Source organism: Caretta caretta, chromosome 3, assembly GCF_965140235.1.
Source record: "Caretta caretta isolate rCarCar2 chromosome 3, rCarCar1.hap1, whole genome shotgun sequence".
NCBI lineage: Eukaryota > Metazoa > Chordata > Testudines > Cheloniidae > Caretta > Caretta caretta.
In genome coordinates this window covers 160,215,513-160,231,733 of record NC_134208.1, presented here as the reverse complement: position 1 = coordinate 160,231,733, position 16,221 = coordinate 160,215,513, and positions in this window count along the sequence as shown.

Here is a 16,221-nt window from a genome sequence, read left to right as displayed (position 1 = left end):
TTTTGCTGATTTATTGGGTGGAGTTTATTTTGGGGGGAGGGGGGGGAGGAGCTGGGAAGACTCGCGCCACCTTTTTTCTCCCCAAATTCAACCAACTGATTAGGGATAAATCCAAACCAAAATCCTGGATAGAAACACCACCAAATTATGCGGCAGTCCTTTTATTTAATATAAGAAATAGAAAATTCAGTAAATGCTCATTCAGAATGTTTTATTGTGATATGTATTCTAGGGTTCCAGTGAAAGTGTAATACTTGGAGAGCTGTTTTTGTTCATCTTTATCAAACAAGTGTTTGAATTATGGATTTTAATCCATAATCCCTAAAAATAAGGGAACGGGTGGGTTTTAAGGAGTTAGTGCTGTACAATAATTGTTCCTTCCTTTAAAGAATCGGATTTTAAATATGAACATATTTATTACCATAACTTGTCTGATACATGGCACTTTTAAGGTTATGTTCTAAATTTTTTTTTCCTTTTGGCTGCCAGACTCTGAGCTGTTTCTTATGTGGAGTATGTGCCATTATTCAGCACAAAACACATTCAAATAAAGTAATGATCAAGACTTATACCTAAGGGTCATAAAAGCTGATCACCATAGGAGTTGGATTTTTTCCCTTCTATGTACAGCATTGCACAAATGTGTGGAAAATATTAGGATAGAAATGGTATAAAACACACATTGGCTAATTATAATTAATCATCCCAGGTTTTTCTCTTGTGTTGAATTCTGGATTGTTTAATCTTTAGAGATTTGAGCCTTCTTATAAATGTATGATTTATTAATTTTAATAGTCTACTCTGGGGTTTTTAGAATGCAGTATAGCAATCTGCTGCATCCTAGTAAACTGATTTAAACTGAATCAGTTTATCCCATGTCTTATTTTTTAAACTTATTAAATCACTTGAGACATCTGTTTATCACACTGAGTGGCTGTTCTTTCTCTATTCTGAGGTTGGATCATCTTGTCTGTGTATTTCTAATCAAGCTGTTAACTAGCTTTGTGGCTCTTCAGTTCTTTAATGATGTATTTGGGTTGGGTTTGCCTTGAAGATTTTTCACATCACACTGGTGTTTTAACTTATAAATGTTTCACTGATCTTTGATATACCTTTGATACCTTTGTTCATTATCTTTTAAGTACATTATCTTTTCAGTTTTTTCAAGTTATTTTTAAAATTCTATTTTCAAAAGTGGAAATGGACATTTTCTTGATGCTTTGTGATTATGGTGTCCTAGCAACATAAAGCTGACCTTGCCTTCCCCAGGAAGGGGGTCTGGTCTATTTTAAATCTTACCACCTTTCTATAGTGTATAAGGGCAGGTCTTCAGTTTTTTACCATTTCAACTAAATCATTGTAAGGCCATGTCTACACTACAGAGTTAAGTTGACTTAAATTATGTCAACGATCATAAGCTGCTATAATTATATCACTTGTGCATATTCATGCACTACTTCTTGTCAGCCGTGCATATCCAAAGTTATTGCTATAGCACTGACAGAGAGCAGTGCACTATGGGTAGCTATCTCACACTGTAAATTGCCACCTTCTCCCACTAGGAGTTCTGGGAATGGATCACAGTGCATCATGGGGGTGGGATCACCACCCCATGATGCAATGCAGTTTTCTCCATCCCATAATTCTAAAGGTTTCCAAGTGCGTTTTTGTGCTGTTTTTTGACAGCCCCTATAAACTTTGTGCCTGCCATCTCTGCCTGAAAGCATAGCTCCTGCACCACTTGCTAGTCTTGTGATAAGCGTTATGAACACAACACAAATGAACCTGCAGTTTTTCATGAGCTGCAAATCTGAACAAGAATCCATGGTGCCTGCCCTGCTGTGTGCCATGGAAAGAAACCATTCAAGTTTTGATATTGGCATTCATGGAGCAGCTGCACACAGTAGACCGTTGCTATTGGGCTTGGGAAACAAGCACTGAGTGGTGGGATCAGATTGTGATGCAGGTATGAGATGATGAACCATGGCTGCGGAACTTTTGTAGGCACAAAGCCACCTTCCTTGAACTATGTGCAGAGTTCATCCCCGTCCTGCAGTGCAAGGACACCAAGATGAGAGCTGCCCTAATGGTGGAAAAGCAAGTGGCGATCGCTGTGTGGAAGGTGGCAACTCCAGACTGCTATTGGTCAGTCATGAATCAGTTTGGACTTGGGAAGTCCACTGTGGAGGTTGCAGTGATGTAAATGTACAGGGCCATTAATCACCTCCTGCTATGAAGGATTGTGATTCTGGGCATTTGCAGGGAATCCCATGGCTGCAAAGCCATCCACTAGTTCCTAACTGTGGTGGGGTGATAGATGGCATGCATATCCCAATTTTTGGCCCCAGGCCATCTTTCAATGGAGTATATCAATAGAAAGGGCTACTTCTCTATATGGTAGTACAGGTGCTGGTGGATCACCAGGGTCATTTCAATGACAATGTGGGGTGGTCAGGAAAGGGACATGACTCGCACATCTTCAGGAACACTGCCCTATATAGAAAGTTGCATGAAGGGACTTTCTTTCCAGACCAGAAGATTCCAGTGTGGGATGTTGAAATGCCCATAGTGATCCTGGGAGACAGTCTACCGCTTACTCCCATGGCTCAGTCTGCATAAATTCTTCCATAAGAAATAGCAAGATAATCCAGACCATAGCTGGAGACCTCAGTCTTCCAACACAAAACCTCCCCTAGTACTGCTCAAGCAGATGTGAGATTAAAAAAGGATCAGGCCCAAAGCTTCCTTTATAGTTGAAGCTCATCTGATAAACCTCTTGACAGCAGCTAACAGAGCAGGTATTCCTTGGGTGAAGAACTGGCAATATATATTGTGGCTTTGAAGTAAATTCCTCTTTCCTGTGTATCCACACGTAATTAGTTGCATTCAGAGTGGTAGCTGTGTTAGTCTGTATAGGCAAAAAGAACGAGGAGTATTTGTGGCACCTTAGGCTCAAAGAAAATTGTTAGTCTAAGCTTTTGTGGGCTAAAGCCCACTTCATCAGATGCATGCAGTGGAAAATATAGTAGGAAGATGTATACAGAGAACATGAATAAATGGGGGCTGCCATACCAACTCTAACAAGACTAATCAATTAAGGTGGGCTATTATCAGCAGGAGGGGGAAAAAACTTTTGTATTGATAATCAGGATGGCCCATGTCAAACAGTTGACAAGAAGGTGTGAATAACAGTAGGGGGAAAACTAGCATGGGGAAATAGTTTTTAGTTTGTGTAATGACTCATCAACTCCCAGTCTTTTTCAAGCCTAATTTAATGGTGTCCAGTTTTCAAATTAATTCCAGTTCTGCAGTTTCTCATTGGAGTCTGAAGTTTTTTTTGTTGAATAATTGCAACTTTTAGGTCTGTAATTGAGTGTCCAGGGAGGTTGAAGTGTTCTGACTGGTTTTTGAATGTTATAATTCTTGACGTCTGATCTGTGTCCACTTATTCTTTTGCATAGAGACTGTCTGGTTTCACCAGTGTACATGGCAGAGGGGCATTTCTGGCACATGATGGCATATTACGTTGGCAGATGTGCAGGTGAACAAGCCTTTGATAGTGTGGCTGATGTGATTAGGCCCTATGATGGTGTCCCCTGAATAGATATGTGGACATAGTTTGCAACGGGCTTTGTTGCAAGGATAGGTTCCTGGGTTAGTGTTTTTGTTGTGTGGTTGCTGGTGAGTATTTGTTTCAGGTTGGGGGAGGGGGGGCTGTCTGTAAGCGAGGACTGGCCTGTCTCCCAAGATCCATGGGAGTGAGGGATCGTCCTTCAAGGTAAGTTGTAGATCCTTGATGCGCTGGAGAGGTTTTAGTTGGGGGCTGAAGGTGACAGCTAGTGGAGTTCTGTTACTTTTTTTCTTGGGCCTGTCCTGTAGTAGGTGACTTCTGGGTACTCTTCCGGTTCTGTCAATCTGTTTCTTCATTTCAGCAGGTATGTATTGTAGTTGTAAGAACACTTGATAGAGATCTTGTAGGTGTTTGTCTCTGTCTGAGGGGTTGGAGCAAATGCGGTTGTATCGTAGAACTTGGCTGTAGACAATGGATTGTGTGATGTAGTCTGAATGAAAGCTGGAGGCAGGTAGGTAAGGATGGTCAGTAGGTTTCTGGTATAGGGTGGTGTTTATGTGACCATCACTTATTAGCACTGCAGTGTCCAGGAAGTGAATTCCTCAAGCATTATCCATTCATACAAAGTTAACTACAAATTTCAAAGAGAAAAAGACAATATTACAGCACATTTCATGTAATTGCTAATATTCCCTTTTGATCTCTGAATCAATAGAATTCAGGAAAAGTTTATCATCTACTAGTTATATCTTGTGAGATGTTAACAATGTAACCAGATTAGGTAAACCGTCAAATACAATCAGTATCTTATTCTCTAACAATATAAGTTTAGACTTTAAAGCTCTAGTCTAGCTAACATGGCTTTGTTAGCTATGTATAAGGAATGACCCTAATTACCATTTATATACTTTTCTAATATGTCTTTAAGGGTTGAATTTAGGTCATTTAGCCTGCTAGTTGCTTAACTCTGCCTAGCTCAGTGTCACACTCCATGTGACTAGTGTCATCCTGCAGTGAGTAGAGCAGCCTTGTGGCCATTCTGAGGATTAACTTTGCTAGGCCAAAGCCTCTTCCAGCAGCTACACACTGCCACTCTCTCAGCCTGCAGCTCCTCTCTCACTTCAGTAAATGCAGCATCCTCTTCTGGACTCAGCCCTCTAGCTAGATCACTGTGTGGTTTTTCCCTTCCAGTGATGTGTATCAAAGTCCCTGCTCCCCAGCATTTTCAGACAGTCCTCTAATTAACTGCCCCAGGTGTCAGGGAAACAAGGGCCCATCCTCTACTCCAGATTCTGGCTTAGGGATGCTCTAAACAGCATCTAAGGTGTGGTTCCCTCCTGTACCTTGCTGCCTTTCCATGAGCCTCTTCCTTACCTCCTGGCCCTCCCCACTTCCTTCTTGCAAGGCATGAACATGGGCTAGTTATCTCTCTAGCACCCTCCTAGGGAGTAACTGCAGACTATTCCTACATCTTCCTCTGCTTTCAGTTTCCTGTCTTCATATAAGCCCTGCCTGTACCCACACAGATGACTTGCTTCCCCTAATTCTCCCAGGCTGCAAACTGATTGGCTGATTGGGCCCACTTGGCCCAATTCAGCTCTTGCAAGGCCAGTGGGGGGAGTATATCCCATTACAGTCCCATTAAGCTGTTTGAGTTTGGCTTCCATGTAGGTTTTGGTAATTTCTACTTCCGTATTCTCATTACTCACTCTGCCCCCAAACTCCTTATTACTCTTACTAAAAACTGAGGCGAAGTATTTGTTGAGCCATACCTAGATTATCTTTAATCTACACCCCATTCTCAGTGTTTAGCAATCCCAATTCTTTTTTTTTTATTTATATGGCTAAAGAACCTTTTTACTACCCATTTTAATGTCCTCTGCTTGGCTTGTGGCAGTTCTCACTTTTTCCCTACCCTTTTTGACCTCCAGGATAGCTTTCCCTGATGATCCATCCCTTCTGCCATTCTTTATAAGATTTCTCTTAATTTATTTGAAATGCTTGTTCATCCCGTTTGGTCTGTAACCCTTTTGTGATGAAGTGGGGATTTTTTCCTTATGTTGTATGAAAGTCTTTACTGTTGAGCCTGAGTTTTACTGTTTTGCATGAATACTGTATGTGCCTCAGTTTTCCTGTGGTTTTCCCTCAGTGGTGGGAATAGGGGTGTGTGACCTTGGCTGGGACCCTCTGGGGCAGGTGAGGCTGCTCCAGCTGCCTGTATGTATGCTATGGCCAGTGCCCTTCATAAGCCCAGACCCAGGAGGGGGATGCAACCAGGTGACTCTTTGCCCGGGAAGTGGTCCAAAGACAAGGAGGAGGAGCAACAGGGGTGTTTGAGATTGGGTTGCTGGAAGCTGGCAGTCTGCTTGAGCGGACTGGAAGAGGGGGAGGTCTAGGGCCTCTGGCCCAGGACTCCCCAAGATGGACTTGGCTGAAAGTCACTGTTTTCTGTGCTAACAAGTTCTGTTCTACGCTGTGTTCCTGTCAACTAAGAAACCTTCTGTTTTACTAGCTGGCTGAGAGTCACTGACTGCAGAGTTGGGGTGCAGGGCCCTTTGGCTTCCCCAGGAGCCCTGTCCAGGCAGACTCGCTGTGGGAAGCGCACGGTGAAGAAGGGGATGCTGAATGCTCTGAGGTCAGACTCAGGAAGATTGAAGCTGTGTAAGCTTCTTGCCCTGGTGACAGTATGCTCCAAGAGAGGAGGTATGCTCCCCCAGCATCCTGACTGGCTTCATATGGAGTAGTTCCAGAGTATTGCCCAGTGACTCTGTGACACCTTTGCTATGATGATTGGGTTATTGCACGTATAAACTTTTATTCTTTAAGATGACTTTCAGAAACAAAGGGACTGTTACAATTTTTATTATATGTTAATAAACCTAATTGTCCGTTAGCAATAACCCCTTAAAGTCTCTATTCAGTTGAAGAGTTTTGCTGAGTTGGGATGGAATGGCACTTGTGCTAAAGTTAAGCATGTATTAAGCCCTTTGCTGAATCATGTATTAGATTACCAACTGAGTAGAGTCAACTTGAAAGTCGAGTCCATTTTAAAAGATACTACAACTTCCCCTTTGTTCTCTTGCCAATTTCTGTTTTTACCATCACATTTTCCAATTAAATGTTTTTCCCCCTCTTGTTGCCATGGGAAGGAAACGCATGAATAAGAGGGGAAACTGTAGAAACAGTGAAATAGACTATCCACACTACATATAAACCAATAAAATAGGAAAAACTTATTTACCTTCTTATCTCTTACAATTATAGTTAGAGCCCCATGAAATTCTCTGTATTTTGTAAAAAGAAAAGGAGTACTAGTGGCACCTTAGAGACTAATGTGCCACTAGTATTCCTTTTCTTTTTGCGAATACAGACTAACACGACTGCTACTCTGAAATCTGTATTTTGTGTATTTTTGGGAAATGTTGTGGCTTTTTGTGCTCTCTCCTGGGAGGGTGCAGGGGGAATGGGTTTCGCAGAATGAGATCGCCTCATACTCGCCTCTCAACAGAGGCTCCTGTCCCACGGGGCTGGCTCCCCTCTCCAGGCATTGTGACCTGGTGCACATGGTTGCATTGTAGCTCAGGATTGACCCACCATCCCTCTGTCGTGATGACAGAGCAGTGGGTGGACCAAATTTGAGTTAACTATGCTGCAACCCCATTCACCAGGTCGCAACACCACTCATTCAAATTTGACCTGGTCACCCCACAGTGTGACTTAAGTTTGGCCCTGCCACCACTAAGCCATGCTGCAACCCTGTGTACCAGGTTGCAAACCCTGGAGCAGGGAGCTAGGCCAAACCCCATGGGATGGGAGCTACAGTAGTTACCCTACACCAAACTCACGTAAAAATGGTATTTCAGCAGAGCTCTAAACAAGATGAGCCAACTATATTCCTTAATAGCAAAGCAATAAGATTCCTTCATCAGAATAAGATACTTGACCTTTGGCCTCTTTATCCTTGGGAGGGCCTGAATTATTGCCTGGTAAATTAAGTGTCTGCCACTTAAATAGGTCTATAACCCAAATTCTCTGACTCAACACTTTTTGCCTGTGTGAATGCAATTTCTAAGTGTGTGATTTGGTTATTCCAAGTCACTTTAATTTAAAATGGGACAATACCTCAGTTTTATTCTACTCAAAATTGTTAATATTCACGGAAAAGGACTGTGTGTGGGTGACTCTAAACATTTTCCTACTTCTGTTCCTGCAGTAGCTGGATCACAAAAGTTAAGAAGTTTCTTCTGAGTCCATATCTATTGATTTTATGTGATTCTTGACTTCCCCTTGGGTTTTGCAGGTTCTTGACTGTGGCAACATGTTTGTAAATCTCAGTTACTGTGTCTTCATACTGACTGCACTAGTAATCTTATTTGCTTAGGAAATATTGCTTCAGAAGGTTAATTGCTGTAATTTCACTCTGTCATTTGGTATCAGTTTCTTATTGATTATACTGTATAATAAATCATTCTTCTGGTCCTGTTTATTACTGAATTACAGTCTAGTGAGCAAAACTACTTGTCATAACCTACAATGGGAAAATTATCAATATTTATACAAATATCTTAATGTTTGCTCTCATGAACAATTTAACATCTGCAAAGCCACCTTTTTGTCCTCCTTCAAATCTCTTTGTAAAAGTCTCTCTGCAGTGATACTTACGACACACTAGATAATAGGCTACTTGTGTCCACTGGTTTTCATGCTGACCATTTTTATCTCCTTGTTACCTTGTGCTTTTGCCCCCATCTGTTTGCTTTACTCACCTGTTCTCTCTCATCTTACATTTAGATTTTAAGCTCTTTGGGGCAGGGAGCATCTCTGTGCTTATGCAGCATCATAGGGCCCTGCTCCATGACTGCGGCCCCTAGACATCACTGTAAAACAAATAACAATTTACTAAGAATTGGTAGTGGCCTAAGGTAGACTTAATGGTTTTTTAATTAGTTATTCCTATTCATTAATCCAGTACACTAGATAAATACAATTTTAAAAATAAAAATATAGTGCCCTGGTAGATAGGGAAAGACAGTTCCTGGATCACTCCAAGTCTCCTCTGTGATTCATGTAGAAACCCTTTACAAGGCAAGTTTCTTGTGTATTTTGATGCAAAATTTTGCACAGACATATTCATAACCCAAAATGGAATTTGATCAGGACTGTGGGAGTAATATGCCTGCTGATAAACTAGAGAACTGGGCTATAGAAAACAAAATGAAATTCAACAAAGACAAACGTAAGGTGTACGCTTAAGGAAGAAAAACCATATGCACAAATACAGAACGGGGGAAAACCTGGCTTGGCAGCACCACTGCTGAGAAGGATCTGGGAGTTGTGGTGGATCAAAACCTCAACATGAGTAGTCAATGCAATGCTGTTGCAAAAAAAGCAAATGCAATTTTGGGTTGTATAAACAGAAGTATATAATTAGAGCCCTGCAAATCCCATGGGTATCCACTTTATATCCAGGGACCATTTCCGCAGATACGGTAAGAGTAGGCTGGCATCTGTGAGGAACCCCAGCACAGGTTCTCCACCTACCCTGGGCAGAGGGCCTGGGGGGACAGCCAGGGGCTGTTAGGATATAGATATTCAGGCCTGTCTGCAAAGGCCTATACTTTAAGAATTTAGGTATATGTTTATCATTTAGCTAGTTATAGAGGTATGAAAGAAAGAAATACAGTCAGTGATTTTGATTCTAAGGCTTTTTCTCACTGAGACACTCTGAGGCCCTGTTCTTAAGCTAAGGCCTCTGGCTAAGCAGCAGAGGCAGCCATAAGCAGGGAAGTGTATGGGCACATCCTTACATTCCAAACTAGTCACATTGAAATAAGGTGTATTGGGCTGTTAGGAATATGATCCTGTCCTGATAATGCCTATCACCTCCAGAGAAAGGGAAGAGCCTAAAAAATGTAAAAGGAAACTTAGTTTGATAGGATCCCGTCTGGCAAGAACTCACTTATCTGTAGCTAGGATATGAAATCCTAATTTCTTTGTTGTTCTATCACTGTTGTCCCCATTTCCCTATTGTTTGTCTGTATAATCTCTGTCTGGTTCTGTGATTGTTTCTGTCTGCTGTATAATTAATTTTGTTGGGTGTAAACCAATTAAGGTGGTGGGATATAATTGGTTAGATAATCATGTTACACAGTTAGGATTGGTTAGTTAAATTTCAGTAAAATGATTGGTTAAGGTATAGCTAATCAGAACTCAAGTTTTACTATATAGTTTGCAGTCAATCAGGAAGTAGGGAGGGAATGGAGGTGGGGGATTGGGAACAGGGACACAGGCAAGGCTCTGCGGTGTCAGAGCTGGGAAGGGATAGCTCAGTGGTTTGCGCATTGGCCTGCTAAACCGAGGGTTGTGAGTTCAATCCTTGAGGGGGCCATTTGCGATCTGGGGCAAAAATTGGGGATTGGTCCTGCTTTGAGCAGGGGGTTGGACTAGATGACCTCCTGAGGTCCCTTCCAACCCTGATATTCTATGATTGATTCTATGAAGGGGGACACTGAGGAAGGAAACTGGAATCATGCTTGCTGGAAGTTCACCCCAATAAACATTGAATTGTTTGCACCTTCAGACTTTGGGTATTGTTGCTCTCTGTTTATGCGAGAAGGACCAGGCAAGTGAAGGAGTTAAGGAATAAGCCCCTAACAGGGGCTGCTCAGGCCCCATGCCCAGGGCAGGTGGAGGGCCTAACTGGCTTTTATCATGGCCGGGCTGCAGCTCCAAGCCACCACCCCTCCGCAGCCAGAGCCGGGGAGAGCCGTACTGGCAGCTGTGGAGAACCTGGGTCCCTCCACCTGCCCTGGGCGGGGGGGCTGCTCAGGCCCCCAACCCAGGGCAGGTGGAGGGTCTGCCGTGGCTCCCCAAAGCTGCCAGCATGGCTCTCCCCGAGTGGGATTGGCTGAGGGGGGAGGGGGCTTGGAGCCTCAATCCAACCCCCGGTATAGGGCCCTGAAAATCTACGGATATCTGCACATAATTTTTGCAGATCGGATGCGGATGCACATTTGTGTATCCGTGCAGGGCTCTAGTGATAGTATTGCTCTACTCAGCATTGGTTAGGTCTCAGCTGGAGTACCATGCTCAGTTTTGGTCACTGCTATATAGAAAGGATGTAGAGAAACTGGAAAAGATCCAAGGGTGAGCGACAACCATGATCAAAGGGGTGGAATGCAAGCCATATGAGGGAAAGGCTTAAGGAACTGGATATCTTTAGTTTGGAAAAGAGGAGATTAAGAGGGGCATGATAGCAGTCTTCAAATACTTGAAAGGCTGCCATAAAAAAGATGGAGAAAACTCTGAAAAACTTGCCAGAGGGCAAAGCAAGAGGCAATGGGTTCAAACTACAGCATAACAGTTTTAGATTAAATCTTTGGAAAAACTTCCTACCTGTAAAAACAGAGGACAATGGAACAAACTGCCTAGGGAAGTCATGCAAGTTCTTTCACTTGAGATTTTCAAAAAGAGGCTGGATCGCCATCTGTCTTGGATTTGTTGTGTCTAAATCATCCTACATCTTGGCAGGGGGTTAGACTAGACGACCCTTGTGGTCCCTTCTAACCCTCTGGTTCTATGATCCTATGTTGCACAAATGCCATGGGATGCTGAACACCCTCAGTGTTCAGTGCTTCAGGTTTTTGTCTCATCAAAAAGACAGCAGTCTAAAAATCACAGGCCCATTGATACTATGCTGTGACACTTGTTCGGTACTAATTTGTAGGGCAGCAGTGAGTTACCAACCTCACTTCCTGCTCCAAGATGTTCTTGGTGGTACTGATCTAGCTATCTATCCTGTGTCACAGAAGAAGGTGCTATTGCATCAGGCAGAATGCTTTATTGCAATTGTATTGTTAGGACTTTTTGAGTGTGTCTATGCTGTGTTTTAAAACCTGCAGCAGTAAGTCTCAGAGCGCAGGTCTATGGATGTTGGACTCTGAGGCTCAGCCCTCTTCCCTGGGCTTCAGAGCCTGAGTTCCAGACTGAGGCGCAAAGTGAACATAGCTGTTTTTAGCACTGTAGTGGGAGTCCCACAAGCCTGAGTCTGACCCGGACTCTGAGATTTGTTGCTGCAGGTTTTAAAATGCAGTGTGGACGTAGGGACGTAGCTTCTCAGATTTTAGCCCTTTCAGACTGCACGCCTAATATATACATGCACCTTTGTAAGCATTCATTGGCTGGGAACCTGGAAAATGGCAATGTCTAGAAGTTAATAAACAATATGTTTTGGAGTTCATTTCTAGTAGATAAGCATGGCTGTTGCTTGAAATATTCATGAATTAGATGAAGCAGACAGTCACATCATGAGTGTTATGATTCCCCAACCTTACTGAGTGCTTCCGTGCTCACTTCATCTAGTTTAAAGAGGACATATTTTAGAAATGTTCCCTCAGATACTTTACTTTGGTTGCCTTGTGTGACTTAGACCATGGCAGTTTCAAACTAGCTTTGCACTGTGTTGCATTTACCTTAGTATGAAAGCCACACCATTAACATTTCAATGGAAGAAAAACACATCCATAAATAATATATAACTGTAGTAATATTTAACTAGCAATATGTAAACTTATAATGAAATCCAAAACTACATTTAAATTAATTTAGTTTCAAATTCAAACACAAACCAAACCAAATTTTGCAAAATTTATTTTTGGGTCTTGCAAACCTTTACTTAAAACTGCATATTAAAAGTTTTTGTTGCATCCAGATAAATAGGATTTTTTTAAACTGATTTTTATGTTGGGTTAATAGTGTGTGTGTGTGTGTGTTGGAATCTACATTGACTGTCATGTGGTGGATACTTTGTGTCACATACTAACTGACCCTATCTCAGCACAACCAGGAGGGTCTGCCATTACTCTCTGGGAGTATCATCACAAATCTTTCTTATTAACTTTACTTAAACCAAATATTAAAACATCCCCAAATACAAATTTAAAGGCATGCAGTTTAGCAGTGGAAAAATAACTATTTCCATGTGTCATAAATATACAGAGAAGGGTAAACCCCTTTAAAATCCCTCCTGGCCAGAGGAAAAATCCTCACCTGTAAAGGGTTAAGAAGCTAAAGGTAACCTTGCTGGCACCTGACCAAAATGACCAATGAGGAGACAAGATACTTTCAAAAGCTGGGAGGAGGGAGAGAAACAAAGGGTCTGTGTCTGTCGGTATGCTGCTCTTGCCTGGGATAGACCAGGAATGGAGTCTTAGAACTTTAGTAAGTAAGCTAGCTAGGTATGCGTTAGATTATGATTTCTTTAAATGGCTGAGAAAAGAACTGTGCTGAATAGAATGACTACTTCGGTCTGTGTGTCTTTTTTGTAACTTAAGGTTTTGCCTAGAGGGATTCTCTGTTTTGAATCTAATTACCCTGTAAGGTATCTACCATCCTGATTTTACAGAGGTGATTTGTTTACTTCTATTAAAAGTCTTCTTGTAAGAAAACTGAATGCTTTTTCATTGTTCTCAGATCCAAGGGTTTGGGTCTGTGGTCACCTATGCAAATTGGTGAGTAGGATTTTTACCAAACCTTCCCCAGGAAGTGGGGTGCAAGGGTTGGGAGGATTTTTTGGGGAAAGACGTGTCCAAACTACGTTTCCCAGTAAACCCAGTTAGAGTTTGGTGGTGGCAGTGGAGATCCAGGGACAAGGGATAAAATTAATTTGTACCTTGGGGAGGTTTTAACCTAAGCTGCTGAAAGTAAGCTTAGGAGGTTTTCATGCAGGTCCCCACATCTGTACGCTAGAGTTCAAAGTGGGGGAGGAACCTTGACATCATGCAACTTAAAAAAATTCTAATGGGGCTATTCTCTTTCAACTGTTTGATGGTAACTCCCAGTAGCTTTAATTGTAGTCTTGTGCACCAATGGGAAAATAGACCCCATCATTTTATACACATCTAAACTATCAGTGACCACTCAAGAAAGAGATCTTGGTGTCCTTGTGGATAGTTCTCTGAAAACATTGACTCAATGTGCAGCGGCAGTCAAAAAAGCGAACAGAATATTGGGAATCATTAAGAAAGGGATAGATAAGACAGAAAATATCATATTGCTTCATGTATGGTATGCCCACATCTCAAATACTGTGTGCAGACATGGTCACCCCATCTCAAAAAAGAGATACTGGACTTGGAAAAGGTTTGGAAAATGGCAACAAATGAATGGCTGCTGTCTGAAGAGATTTTCATAAGACTGCAACTTTTCATCTTGGAAAAGAGATGACTAAGGGGGGAGATGATAGAGGTCTATAAAATCATGACTGGTATGCAGAAAGTAAACAAGGAAGTGTTATTTACTCCTACTAACTGAAATTTATAGGCAGCAGATTTAAAACAAAGGAAGTATTTTTTTCACACAACACAGTCAACCTGTGGAGCTCCTTGCCAGAGGATGTTGTGAGAGTCAAGATTATGACAGGTTTCAGAGGAACAGCCGTGTTAGTCTGTATTCGCAAAAAGAAAAGGAGTACTTGTGGCACCTTAGAGACTAACCAATTTATTTGAGCATGAGCTTTCGTGAGCTACAGCTCACTTCATCAGATGTTTACCGTGGAAACTGCAGCAGACTTTATATACACACAGAGAATATGAAACAATACCTCCTCCCACCCCACTGTCCTGCTGGTAATAGCTTATCTAAAGTGATCAACAGGTGGGCCATTTCCAGCACAAATCCAGGTTTTCTCACCCTCCACCCCCCACACAAATTCACTCTCCTGCTGGTGCTAGCCCATCCAAAGTGACAACTCTTTACATAATCAAGTAGGGCTATTTCCTGCATAGATCAAGGTTTTCTCACATCCCCCCCACCCCCATACACACACAAACTCACTCTCCTGCTGGTAATAGCTCATCTAAACTGACCACTCTCCAAGTTTAAATCCAAGTTAAACCAGAACATCTGGGGGGGGTAAACATCTGATGAAGTGAGCTGTAGCTCACGAAAGCTCATGCTCAAATAAATTGGTTAGTCTCTAAGGTGCCACAAGTACTCCTTTTCTTTTTAAGATTATGACAGGGTTCAAAAAAGAACTAGAGATTAATGGAGAATAGGTCTATCAATGGTTATTAGCCAGCATGGGCAGGGATGGTGTCCTTAGCCTCTGTTTGCCAGAAGCTGGGAATGGGCGACAGGGGATGGATCACTTGATGATCACCTGTTCTGTTTGTTCCCTCTGGGGCACCTGGAATTGGCCACTGTCGGAAGACAGGATACTGGGCTAGATGGACCTTTGGTCTGACCCAGTATGGCCATTCTTATGCTCTAATTAACTGAGGTTTTGGGTGGCATATCAAGTAGGATCCCACTTCCTTAATGTGACATTTTGTTCTCTCTTTCATCCAGTCAGACCTGTTTTTAATATGAATGTCTCTGCAAACTTCATATTTTATTTGGATTTAAGCAGTTCAGATTAACGAATCAAAGATTAGTCACTATTTAAATCTTTGGGATACCCTCATGAGGATAAACCAAGTATGGATTAACCAGCTCTGAGCAGACTTATTTTCCTACAGGTTTTCAGCAGTCTGGAAGTTTAGATAAGATACTCTTAAAATATACAGTTTTAGTTTTTTTTTAATTATGAAAAGTCTACAGTTTGAGTAACTAGTCAGAGGATATAACTATATACCGAAGTGACCAAGATAACTTTTAAGCAGAGTCTGATTTGAACATATTGGTTAGGAAGTCAGTTTTTGAAATATTAAATAGTGTCTTACAATCTCTAAGTCTGACTCATTTTCTGAAACTGTGAAGAACTTTTAAAATGTCATCCTGTGGCAACTAGGTAGAAAGTAATAACAAAAAGTTGGTTCAACATGTATCTATAATTGACCCACTAAGTAAAAATGACTATTATAATTCAACATCATTGTGGGAGGGATTTTTACCAAAAGTCAGCACTGTGTCACTAACTTCTTCTTTCTCTTCTTTTTTTTTTAAGAAAAAAAAAAAAAAAGTTAGTCAAAAAGCCCCTTGTATCGAAAGAGAGAACATCATGCTCTGTATACAGGCTACTTAAGGCACCAATATATACAGCAGGAATAGGTACCTGCAAAATACAATGTAAGCAGGAAGGCAAGAGAAAATAGTATAGTTTAAATAATCTCTAGAACCTTCCTATTTAACTAAAAGATACCTGTGAAAAATGGGAAACTGTCCAATTTAATAGGAACACACATAACTATAATACCCTTTAATTTCTATTTCACATATTTAAGAGAGAACTTGAAGTGCAAAAATCCAAAGCTATAAAAACAAATTATTTAAGAATATCAGAAGTAGAAAGTCTATGAGACTACCCTCTAGTTAAGAGTGCAATTAAGGATGGTAAGGACAATTGAAAAAAGCTACATGCTCTCCTTTACACCTCTCTTCAACACAGAGAGGATGCTGGGGGGAGACATACTTTAGAAGAGCTGATCGTGAAAATAAAGTGCTGTTAGAGCTTAAGATGTCAGAAGAATTGGTGCTGGAACAAACTGATAAATGAAATAACAATAAGGTAGCACGATCACTAGTTTTCATTCAAGAGTTCTAGGACAAAGTGCTGCGCTGCTAACAAAAATAGGTGGCCTTTTAAAAGGCCACTATTAAACTAGAGGGTACTAAATGTAGCTATCCTATTCAAAAAGGTGCTAGAAGTGATT